At 44.3% G+C, this 12,235-nt stretch overlaps 1 protein-coding gene and 1 long non-coding RNA gene across 5 annotated transcripts in view; one reads left to right on the top strand and one right to left on the bottom strand.

Annotated features, from left to right (window-relative positions):
• Positions 1 to 12,235, top strand: part of FNDC3B (fibronectin type III domain containing 3B) — a 185,402-nt gene that overhangs the window by 67,684 nt on the left and 105,483 nt on the right. The gene's annotated exons all lie outside the window — the stretch shown is intronic.
• Positions 5,851 to 9,449, bottom strand: LOC121074469. Its single transcript, XR_005822367.1, has 3 exons — positions 8,909 to 9,449; positions 8,178 to 8,267; positions 5,851 to 7,403 (listed from the first exon to the last, which is right to left on the bottom strand). It is a non-coding gene; the product is annotated as an uncharacterized LOC121074469 (long non-coding RNA).

The raw sequence follows: 12,235 nt of genomic DNA, 5'->3' as shown, positions 1-12,235 counted from the left end.
CTGCTTAATGTCTTTGGTGTTTATTTTTTGTATTTTTAAAAAGACCTTAAAGATAACACTTCCAACGCCCATGTTCAGCATTAAAACTAAATGATGTGTACTGCAGATCGAGACCATAAAATCAGAGTCATTGAGGTTAGATGGATCTCCAAGGCCATGTGGTCCAGCCACCTCCATAAAGCTGGTCTGACTGGAGCAGGTTGCCCAGGGACTTCTCCAGCTGAGTCTTGAACACCTTAAGGGATGCACTGTTACAGCATTTTATCACCCTCGCAATAAAAAAGAAATGCTTTTCCTTACATCTGATTACGATTCCCTGTGTCATAATTGTGCCTATTGCCTCCCATCGTATTGCTGTGCACCTCTGGAAAGGGTCTGCCTCTGTCTACTCTGTATCCTCAGTATTCTCCATAGAAAGGGATTTTCTTTTAGTTACAAAAGCTGTTTTATACACCTGGACAAAGGCACAGCTTGTAGTTATATGCTGGTTGTATTTCCTTGAACACCTTGCTGAAGGCATACATCACAAATTCCCTGCAGGCTGTTGTGAAGACCGGGGTCAGAACGGAGGTGGTTTTCCCTTCCAGGTATGGATATTTCTGTCCGTAAATATTCACAAATTCCATTCAATAATATTTTTTTTAGCATTTCCACCTAGAAGCATTGTGTGTTTTGTTTCATGTTCGCAAACTCTTAATTAGGCAAGTCAAGTTCAGACGTCTACGCAGGATGAAGTTCCTGTGATGATCTCGCATGAGCTTTCGCTGCCGCACATCGTTTGGAGGAGCAAGTTGGGGTGCTGGCTGCGCTGGGGAGGCTGCTACTAATGGCTGTGAGGATGAATGTGAAGGTTTCCAAAGCTTCACCAAACATCATGTACCTTTCAAGAGAACGCACCATTCTTTTAATCAAGCTGTGTTGGTAGCTTCCATCCCAAAGATGCAGGACTTCGGACAAAGTCCAGCTGTGTGTGGCCTGAGTCCCACTTGACCCCCAGGGCTTGTTCACCTCTCTGCAGAGGAGTAAGTTTCACTGTGTGCATAAAACCTGGCTCTGTCTAGTAGCAGGAGGTTACTGGTGGAAACCGCACGAAAAAAGCATTGCCACGCACTCACTCTTCGAGTTCTGCGTGGCAGAAAACGTGTAAAATGTTTGTGACTTCAGTCAACAGCACTGGCTTGATAAACCAAGCCTGGACGAATGCTTCAGTGCCTGCGTCCAGAGGGAGAACTTGGGCTTCCAGAGCTAACGCTGCGCTTCTGGGACTCAGTATTTTTAAGTTGCAGATAGGATGTGTAATTCCATACTCACAGGATGCCGAGCGTGCCCTGTGAGTCGCTCAGGTTTCTAAAGTCTGAGAGTTACATGTGTTAAGCATCTTGCTGGATCAGGCTAATTGTATATATTTATGTCAGTAGATTGACGGGTTCACTTAGCATGCTAAAAATAATGAGGCTGCCTTAATTTATTCAGCAGGAAACTTGATGTTCCTTTTCAAAAGAAGGGCAATGATTTTGTTTAAAAAAGAACTGTGACGGCGTGTTATTACTTGTGGGTATGTTTTTATAAGTCTGAGTTGTGCAGCTTGCAACTTTCCTTTAGATCACTTACATCCTTTATCCAGGCACTAGAAGGTATGTGCCGTCTTGGATTCTGTGTTGGAATTCCCCCAAATAAATTTCATCTAGTAATTTCAAACAATTTATAGTATCTTTCCTGCTTTGAATGTTGCTTTCCTATTGTTCTTTGTTAAGCAGCTCTTGCCTTTAAACCCAGAGCCAGTTTTATCTCAGTAGGTTATCGCATACGTATGCCTGGACCACACATCATTTCGTGGTGGTATTTGCATGGTAAATGATACGGCTTCTTCCTCTGCCCTCTCTCTTCATTTGGGAAATAAATTTTGCGTTTCTGAGCAGTTTTTGAAAGCCGTTGTTTTGGAGATGGGGCATTAGGCAGTTGATCCTAGCATGTTCTTTTTAACCAGGCACCTGACTTCTGGGATCCCAGCATCTTTGCAGAGATGAAGAACAGTTCAATACAAGACAGCATTGAATCCTGTGCTAGAAATGTGGCTTCGGGTTCTGAGAATTTGACATCTCCAGGGCCAAAAAAGATCACTTAGTGCTGCCAGAGTTCTCTTCTTTCATATGCAAAGCTTCTTTCTTACTTAAAGCCAGTAGCACCTAGGTGCAGATGACAGATAATTTAGGTGTTTGCGTATGCATCTAAATGCCCAGATTTGCCCTAGAGTAAATTCTTAGTGTTCAGTGTTGAGGTATGTTAATCTAGGCTCGGTGCCTAGCACAACTTCACGTTTGAAAAAGAGGTGAGTTAAACGGGATGGAAAAAGATATCAGGAGGAGAGGAACTAGGTAACCTTGCCTGCGAGGCAGGTTTTTAATGTAGAATCACTTGGATTTTTGCCACCCTTCCCATTTCCATTGTGTGGAAGTTGTGTGATGATAAAGGGCTTTTCCCAGAATTACTTTCTATTTGAGTTTAACGTCAGTGTGGAGATTAAAGGTATTTGGTTCCCGTTGGTTAGGAAGCCTAAATCCGGACTTTGAGATTAGGTCACTTAAGATCCTGTAGAGGAAAAATCAGCTCTCTACTTGGTAATCTACCCAACACCCTCAGATTTCAAGTTTAAATAAAATGCTGCCTCTGCTACAAATGATGTCAGTATAGCCTGAGGTTTGTTTAAGCAGAAAGCTGAAGTCAGCTTGAACAAAACTTGGCAAAAGTGGGCTGTTTTATTCCTGTGGATGGTTTGAATAATGTTCCAGAATTTCTGTGGTATAATTTTGTTGCATTTTATGCTTAGAGAGACCCCGACCCCCCTCATTTAGAGAGAGCTCTTTGGTTGGGCTTCATTTTTAGGCTTCTAGTGAGTGGTATATTATTGCACTGTAAATATAGACTTTTTCCATGCGTACAAGGGAAAGTACTCTCCTAATGTTCATGGAGCTCAGCTTCCCGCTGTGCAGTGTGGAGGGCTGTACCTGTGATACACTGCCAGCATGCAACCTTGGGAAGCAGGAGATAAGTACAAAAATCCCACAAGTTTAAGGCTCCCACTTACCTTTCCCTCCCACTCATCTTCACTCCGTACAACGCCTTTTGAAGATTTAGAGAGGGAATTTGTCCCCTTCATTGAATGGGCATGTCAAGGAGTTCATTAGGACATGTACCGGCCTGTGCACGTCTTTGGGTCCTCTCTGCTTCTGCTGAATTTCCCATCCCCAACCTCTTCTCCCCCGTTGTGGTCCATTCTCCCTGTAGCTGTGCCCTGCTGTCCCCAGTATAAGGCTGGCACGCTTGCAGGCCAACCCAGGGAAGGTGATGGGGGGGGGGGGATGCTAATGCTTTACTAGCTCAGCATCTTTGTAGTTCTGGCAGCTCGGTCCTGCTAGCACTGCACACCGAATGCACTCAGCTGGAGACTACGGGGGGTGAGCAGACTTGTCTCGCCGTGCTGTTCGTAGTCCTGGAAGCCAACGGTGGGCTACGACCTGGCAATGAAAGCAGAAGTGTGGCTAATGCTGCCCAGGTAGAAGGGAGGGAGAAAGGTCAGCAAATTAGAGGTTTTAGACAAAGGAGGACTTGGATTGTTTGATCTGGTACTGCCTGGGTCCAAGCATGTCAAGCCCAGTTGCTGATCTTGGACTGGGGTATAGCACGGTAGAAAACCTCACCTGGTTTTAATCTCTGTGTCTCCCCTGCCAAACCAAAACCAAAACAAGAAAACCACCCAACCCACCACCACACGAACCACAAACCCAAAAAGCCTACCTGCAGCCCAGCTGTTATGTGCCCTGGGGACCAGCACCGGGCTGGGGCCAGCAGTGAGAGCGTGGCGAGGCGGGGAGTTTGTGTCCTCAGCCTCACGGCATGAGCCGGTGCGTTCAAATACGGCTTTTCTCATGGGTTTTTGTACTTTGTTATTCTTCCTCTTACTGAATCTGACCCTATCAAACACCCTGCTTACGGCGTGGGGAAGTTTAGGCCTCTCTGTAGGGATGTGTTAGTGAATTCCCACCAGTGCAAACCAGCTGAGATGGGACGCGTCAGGCCGAGGAAGCCGATTATTTCCACGGACTGCCTGGAGGCCCGGTGCCGTGTGTGATCCCTGCGGATCTTCTCAGAGACTTCCCAGCTCCTGGCAGCGGGAGCTGGCTTGGGAGCTGTGGCTGGGGGCGAAGGCCCGGCTGCGTCTGCAGGATGGCAGCACAGCATGGAGACGCCGTCTGCCTGGCTTCATCGCCCCGCCAGAACGGGATCTCACGGGCACGAGTGACGGGAGCATCGTGTGGGGCAGAGCGAGCGCTGTGCGTAAATGCCCGCGTGCTTGGCTGCAGAGCAGGCGTGACAGGAGGCAGGAGCTTCGTGCGTGTGCGAGGCTCCCGATCCTGGGCGGAGGCACAGCCTGCTCCTGCTTTGGCTCTGGTGCTATTTTAGTTTTTAATATCGCTATTTTAGTTTTTAATACCACTAACCTGCAGCACCACCAGTAACTTCCAGTCTGTTTGATGCTTGATTTTTATTTGTTGCTTTAGAAAGATTCAAAAAAACATGGTCTTAGGAAGCAGATGAGCACTCAGACAGATTTGCAATATTGTCCCAAAGTTTAGGCTGCTAAGCATGCACTTAGATATAATTCCATGGAATTTCCTCTCTGTTTTTCTGCTTTTTAATATTTTTTTGGATCTAATTCTAAAGCTGAGAGAAAAGAGCAAGCTTTTTTTTCTTTTCTTTTTTTTTTTTTTTTTTTCTTTTTAAAGCTGCTGGGCCCATTGACCCCGAAGCACGGCACAAAGGCAGTTTTGTTCGGGACCAAACCTGCTGGGGCGCGAGCAGCGGGCCGGCGGTGCTGCTTGCCGCGGTGGCAGGAGCGCCGCTGTTTGCTGAGCGGATGGCTGTGCTTGCTGTCCAAACACCGCGCTGTTTGCCAACTGCGAGCATATTGCAGCCTCTGTGAGGCACTCCATCGCGGCCTGAATAGCTCCTCTTGTGCTCGGGCTTTCTGAATACAAGAGAGAGAGAAATATTTCTTTCAGCCTTCTGCCGTTGCAGAAAGCCTTCAGTGACCAGATGAGAATCTCGCTCTTGGTTCTTAGTGCGGGGCTTCAGAAAGGGAAGGAAGTTGAAAAGAATGGACAGGATTTCTACCGTTTGTAGCTGTATTTTTAAATTTAAACTTCTTTTTTTTTTTTAACTATAAAATGTTGCTATATCTACAACTTCTAGTCAAAAAAATGTATGTTTTCAACATACCATTCAGTTTATTCTGAAAATTGTTTGCTGTCTCTAACAAGTTAATTGTAACTCTTTTCTAAGCCTGGAAAGATAATTCTTTTCATCTTCTAACCCTTCGATTGTCATTTGTAAACATATTATGGTATTGAAAAACTTATAACAATAACGCATGAATCTCCAGCAGAATTTGCACAAACTGCTCTGTTACCTGGGAAAGTTCATCTAATGATGGCTGATTTTATTCAAGCGTAACTTTATCCAACTACTGTTCCATTGGATAGTACAGCTAACTCGCAGACAGGTATGATAAGACTTGGTTGAACTGCCCAGCTGCAGGGCTGTTCATCAGGCTCTTTGCAGCACAAGTAGAATTTTACCCTTGCTTCTCACCCTCCCCCAAGAAAAGCTCTCCCATTCCCTAACTATATTTATATCCAACCTAGATAAACGGGGATTATAAGTCCTTTAATTGCACTGCTCATCTATTTTTGTTTCCAAAACGCTTCACAAGCAATTTTGCAATTCCAAAGTTAGAGCTTTCTGTACGGGAGGAAAAGCACTAAGAGCATGAGTTGCTGCAAGTCAAAAATACTTCTTAAATTGAAATGAAAAATCTTGAGCTTGCACAGTTCCGCTCAGGACTTCACAGTGTGCGCACGCTATGGAAGAAGTAACAAGAAGGTGTTTGTTACTGGGCTTTTGTGTGGAGGGCAGGGAGGAAGGGCTGGGCTGCTGCGACAGCTCCCCTGTTCCTATAGCCACAGCTCCTGCTCAAGGCAGTATTGACATAAGCGGTAGTCAATCATTTATGGTGAGAAAACTTAAAGAATGAGCCACATCCGAGTGTTTATCAGCTCTTCACAGTATATTATTAATTGTAGGTGGAAGTTGATTCAATCTCTGAGGCTTGAATAGCTTACTGCGCTATAAGATGCTGATAAAATACCTTGATAAGGTGCCCAGTTCTATAAAATACCTATAAATAGCTCTGGTTATTAGCGGAGTATAAAATATCTGTAAGAAAATTGTTTTCACTTCAAGTGGGCGAGTTAAATGGCGGTAGCAGTTTTTAGCAAGCGATCCTTTATCTCGTGTCGTGTGTGTCCAGGTGTTGGGGAAAGTCACGGGTTTCTCCGCTTGGCGTCTCACAACAAAACACGCTTTATCCAGGGAACCCATGGCCCAGGGACCATGGACGCCAAATGTGGAGCCCTCTTTCAGTGCAGGAGCGTGGGGTGGGGTGGGCACGATGGAGACTTCTGGGGCTGCCCACATTTTCAGCAGAAAGAAAGGAGGTGGGGGGCTCACGGTCACAACTTGAGTTCTTTGCTTTCAAAGGTCACGGCGTTAAGTCTTGAGAGATGCTGCAAGTAAGGAAGGAGCTTGTGGAAGAAAGACCAAGTGTGTGGCATGAGGTATTTTTTTCTGAATGTATCATCTTTCTGGGACAGAAACCCATTTCTAGGTCTGAAATAGAAGCAGCAGTCTTGGAAGTGAGAAGAAATTGAGCAGAACGGCTCTGAGTTCAACGTAATCGAGTTAACCTGCTAAGATCTCCCAACAAATAAAGTCGTGCACGAGGAGTGCTTCTCAAGGATGCTTTTTTCTGGTATTTCCAAAATAGTTGTTGTGAACATCTTTGCAATCTTAACATTAGAAAGGCCTGTGTTAAACAGTGAGGTCTTCAACCAGAAAAGTTGATGAGCTGTGATTTCTGTTGACTTACAAGGAAAATTATATTTTTTTTATGTTCTTCAATGATAGTGTCATTTCTCTAGGTTATTTGCTTTTTAGCCAAACTGCATGCTGCATGGGAATTCCAGTAACTTCTCGCTGGGTAACTGCACGAGCAAATGCAGGGGAAAACAGTCGAGTCAGCAGGCAGCGAGACACATGCAACAAGCTCTGGGTACGGCCGGTGGCAGGAGCAGCGCTCTCTGCAAATGCTGGAGGCTCTGAGTCACCCAGCACAAGCTGTCTGCAGTAGTTTTTAATTGTGCGTTGGGAGGGCTAACGCACGGAGCCGTATGACCCAGTGAGTTGTTTTGCTCACTGCTAGACAAATACTGTTGGATGTGCAGCAGGACTGACGTCAGGTGTTGCTGTCCCTTCATCGCTTCTGTAGGGACTGTAACTGCACACACCTGCATCGAAGGCAGGGTTAGGACGGTATCAAGCGTGCAGATTGGACCTTCCGGTTGGTTTTTCTTTTTTTCTTTCTTTTTTTCTTTTTCTTTTTTTCTTTTTCTTTTTTTCTTTTTCTTTTTTCTTTTTCTTTTTCTTTTTTTTCTTTTTCTTTTTTTTCCTTTTCTTTTTTTCTTTTTCTTTTTTTCTTTTTCTTTTTTTTCTTTTTTTTTTTCTTTTTTTCTTTTTCTTTTTTTCTTTTTCTTTTTCTAGCTTTCCTTTCATTAAGCTGGAGGGGCTTGGGCTGAGGGGAAAGAAAAGGCAGAATATGTTCGTGGTTTTCTTCCCTTGCAAGAGGGTGCAGCACCCAGGTTGCACAACTGGGTTTGCATGTGGTCTTTGGAGCACAGAAATGCCGTCTGAATTTAACAGAGATTATGAAAAGAAATGACGTTTGCTGCCATAGAACGTGAATGCTTGTTAATTGCTTGGATACAGAACTGCTAGCAAGTGACTTTTTTTTTTTAATGTTCAAAAGTAATTTAAATGAAATGGGGCAATGAGGTTCGTGTTTTAATCAGTCGGTTCATCAAGGCTGCTGTGCTGTACACAGCCCTTGACCTCAATAGCACAGGCACTCCTGCAGCTCCAAGGACCAAAGCTACGATGCAGAATTTTACATTTTGGAGATATATATATATTTTATAATGCACTATGTACATTCTTAGCTGCCATGTTCCCTTCCTTTATGCCTCTGAGAAAGCTCTAATATTGAATTTGGGCGCTTCACTTACTCTGATAATGGAGATGTTAGACGTGGACAATGGAGATGAAGAGCTTAATTCTACCCTGTTCTGTCATCTGGTGCAATTGGGATTGTTTACCTGGGGACACAGGAAAATAAGAATTCAAGGCTTATGCTGATGCTTATTTTTGGAAGGTTGTAATGCGGTCATCGGCCTGGAGGATGCTTTAAAACACTACTCAGCTAACGTGCTCCTTGCACTGGCTCAGCTTTGAAATAAGAAAGGAAGTGTAAGCAAGGGGAGGACGACAGGGCCCTTCAAACATAGCCTGGCAAGTCACAGCCTTCCCCATCCCTTTCCTTTTTCGTAGGATACTCTGGTTGAGGCTTCTCTGCTGCAGGTGTAGCTTTTTATTCAGCTTTTAATTCTTAATGAGCTGCTTCAGGACTACTGAACCCACGTGAAAGGAGCAGGAGAGAGGGTTCTGCCTGTGGCTACAAGTAAAGCTCAGCTGTGAAAGTTACAGGTTATTAAATACTGTGGTGCTGTGAAATCGCTGTCAGTATCTCCTGAATATCAAAGAATATGTGCGTATGTACGTATATGAAAAATAAATGTGATTCTACCCCAGGGAGGTGGTGATTTACCACCGTGGCTCTATTCCTGTTTCTTGGTGGTAACCAGTAAATACTTCTTCTCATGACTTCTTCTGCCTCACTTACGTCCGTGACATGCACCTGGAAATGAAAATGGGGATATTACAAAGGGGCAGCACAAACAGAATAGATGGTGGCAGGCGAAGGCTTCTTAGAGTGCACTGGGTTTCCAGACCTTGGCCGATGGCAGAGCTCCTGGAGAACGCAGACCGCTGTGGTTTGGGTTTCTCGCTTAGCTGCTGCTACAGCTCTGCTAGGATTCGCGTCCCTCACCCAAAGGTGTTGATGATTTTCCTTCTCTCCCCATGCGATAAAGAATGCGTGTCTGTGACAGGTGGCTATTAATTGCCAAGCTTTTGATGAGTACATTAAACAGCGAGTTTAAAATGGTTCACCAGAGTCCAGGATCCAGACTTGTCAGGAACAAAACTCGTCGTGGTCGTTGTTGGTGCTGTTCTGTCAGCACTGGCAGGGCTGAAGGATTGAACGTTTACGTTGGCTTTCGCTGTCTCCGTGATGCTGCTCGCTGTGGGTGGACAAGCAGAGAATAGCCATCACCCAATTACTGCCTCGTTGGGGGCACAAGATGCCACGGTATTGTTGGCTGGGTATTGGATCCGTTGCTGATTGTACAGTCATTCTGGTGTTGCCATGGAAATGTAATAATTACATTATGAATAGTTGGAGCATCTTCTTTTGCTGCCGCAGAAAACTGATGTTGTATAATTATCATTATCTTTAATGAAAGTCGCACTCAAAGCTGATTGTTTAGCACTTGTAGAAACCTGTGACAGAGAACAAAACTTCCTGCAAGTGAATGCCACTTTATAAATGTGCCAGAAAACTAACACAGGCACACACACCCCCAAAAATCATTTACATCATTTAGAATGTGCTGAAAAGCTGTTGGAAAAGTGCAAAGGCAAAATGATGTCCATAGTTAAACTTCCATCCCTTGTGGTGCTCTCCTGGCTTGGTGTTTGTCCCTCTATAAATAAATAATCTATTAGTATCAGGCAAATAGTGCTGTATAGTATGTAAATGGCAATGTTGTTAATGATCGGTGTAAAAATCAAATAATTTTCGTTCGACATCCGCTCCCTAACGGTGAGGTGAGGGGTTGCGTGGTGGTTGTACGGGTCTGGAAGTTTGCTGCCAGGGCTGTGGACGCAGCCAGAGGATGCTGATCCTTCGCTGTTCAAAGCTGTGGCGCTGCAGAAACTTGACACGTGAGAGTTTTGATTTCAAAGGGAAACCTGATGCTGAATGGGGACTCCCACCTTTTGTCGGGATCGACAACAGTTGCTTGGTGAGTCCCTCCCGTGTCTGAATTCAGCTTTATGCTCTGCGTGTCTCAGACTGTCCTGCGAAGGGCAGGCTGCAGTTTTCTGTGCAACTTCTCTTTGGTCTCACCATGCCTGATGGTGCTGTTCTTTGTCCGCTGGCTTGCTGGTGGATTTCTAGCATAAAACAAATAGGTATGCAAAGGAAGAAAAAGGGCAGCAGATGAGGAGGACCTTTTTTCTCTAAATGGTTCATGAGATACCCATCTCTGTGCCGTAAGAGATACCTTACCAGTCTTTAACAGTCCCAAGATTGGTTCAGTCTTGTGTTGTCTTATGACTTAAACAGCGTCCTCGATTTGTGTCCAGTTGTGTTCCCACAGACTTCCTGTGTGACCCTGAATCAGTCGTTTCATTCCTTTGTCTCTCGGTTTGACTCGTGAAGTGAGGAGAATAACAACTGCGCTCCACGCAGATGTTCGGGGAGAGCTCCGTGAGCCCTGCTGGGGGAGCTTGGGGCTGGGTCAGAGAAACGCTTTTGTGTTCCTGCTTCAGATGTCAGGACGTCATCTTGGGCTCATATTCATCACATAATGAATGTCCCTACAGTTTCAGGTTATTGTGTTGTGGCTTGTGTGCTAATGGATTAATTTCAGATGTTTTCAACGTAGTTGTTTCTTCTCTTTGTTTCCAAAGTAGTCCTAATTTATTTAACAGTATTTGCCATTCAAGCTAACTGATTTTAGACAGATGTTTGTCTCTTGTGTTTTAGTCTAGACATCTATGATTTACAACCTGTAACCCATCTGGTGAATTGCCATGGGAGTATGCTTATTTTCAATGCTTGAAGTATTGCAACATACTCTTTGCAAGCGTTTTTGCAGTAGCGGCTGATGAGCCAACCAGCAGAAAAGGTTTATTTTAGCAAAAGAATCTGACTTGTTTATTCAGATTAGGGCAGCAGAATGTTCTGGTTCTATTAAAAAAAAAAATCCACTCCAAAATGTTAATTTGTCCCTAAATTGAAACTCTACAAGAATATATGGGCCCTTTAAAAAAAATAAAAAAGAACAAAGAAAACCCACTTGGGAATGCAGAATAGTAAGAGGCCTGAAGAAGTCATCTTCACCAACTCTATGGCAGAGTATGTATACTTGTCTAACCTTTTATGAACATTTCTGTGATCTTTGTACTCTGAAAGCTTCTTGCTGTCACTGCCACTGGCTCCTGCACCAGCGTGGGGTGGCTGCATGTGGACCAGGTGCTCCTCGCCAGGAGGACGAGTGGGACAGCTCTATATGCTCAGGATGAGTACCTCAAAATACAGCACCCATTTCATGTTTGAAACATCAGGCATTTGGTGTTTGGAAATTTAGTAATTCATACCTCTGTGAGGGATGAAAGCGAACGTTTGAACTAGCTTCCCCTTCAAATTTAGATGCGATACTGCTTCTGCATAGCAGCTTGGGTAGCTTTGGGCACAGCATGTTCAGTGCAACTGATACGCTGGAGCTCATTTCCCGTTCTTATGAGTTACTTTAGTATTTCTAGAATATGCCCCAAACTAGAATACCACATCTGGGAGACACACACAGCAAAATTGCTGCATAGAAATCTCGTGATTCTTGCTTTAAAGAATAAAGTGCTGTTGTTTACCTACAAATCTAACGTACTTGAGCCTCCCTCCGTGTGTAGCAGGTCAAGTGGCTAACACAGGTAAAATAAACCACTTCCAAGAGTCTCTAGTGTAAACAGCAAAGGCACTGTCATGTAAATAAGCCAGAAAATACTCTGTGAGCTGTCTGCTTTTGGCACACGTTTCTGAGCATTTTAATTTGATATTTGGTTGAGTAAGTGTGTCTACACATGTTGAAAACAGCAGTCCAAGTCCTATAAGATCCAAGTGCTACGCGTGTAGTTCATAGCTACGTGATTCACTCTTTAATGGTAATAATGGTAATGCACTGAAACTCTGAGGGACCGATTTGTTTTTAAACTTGATTTTTAGAATGCTTCTGACAAATTAACTTGGTAATTTGTGCAGGGGGGTGATTAAAGGGTTGTTGTAATTTGTAACCTCTTCTAATGTAGTCACAGGACTTAGAAAGCATATTGGGGAAAAAAAGGGGGGGAGGGTCATGGAAGTCACAGAGGAGTTTAAGGAGCG

Source organism: Cygnus olor, chromosome 9 (assembly GCF_009769625.2).
Source record: "Cygnus olor isolate bCygOlo1 chromosome 9, bCygOlo1.pri.v2, whole genome shotgun sequence".
Lineage (NCBI taxonomy): Eukaryota > Metazoa > Chordata > Aves > Anseriformes > Anatidae > Cygnus > Cygnus olor.
Note: the sequence above shows the minus strand (reverse complement) of the source record. Positions and strands in the feature narration are given on the sequence as shown.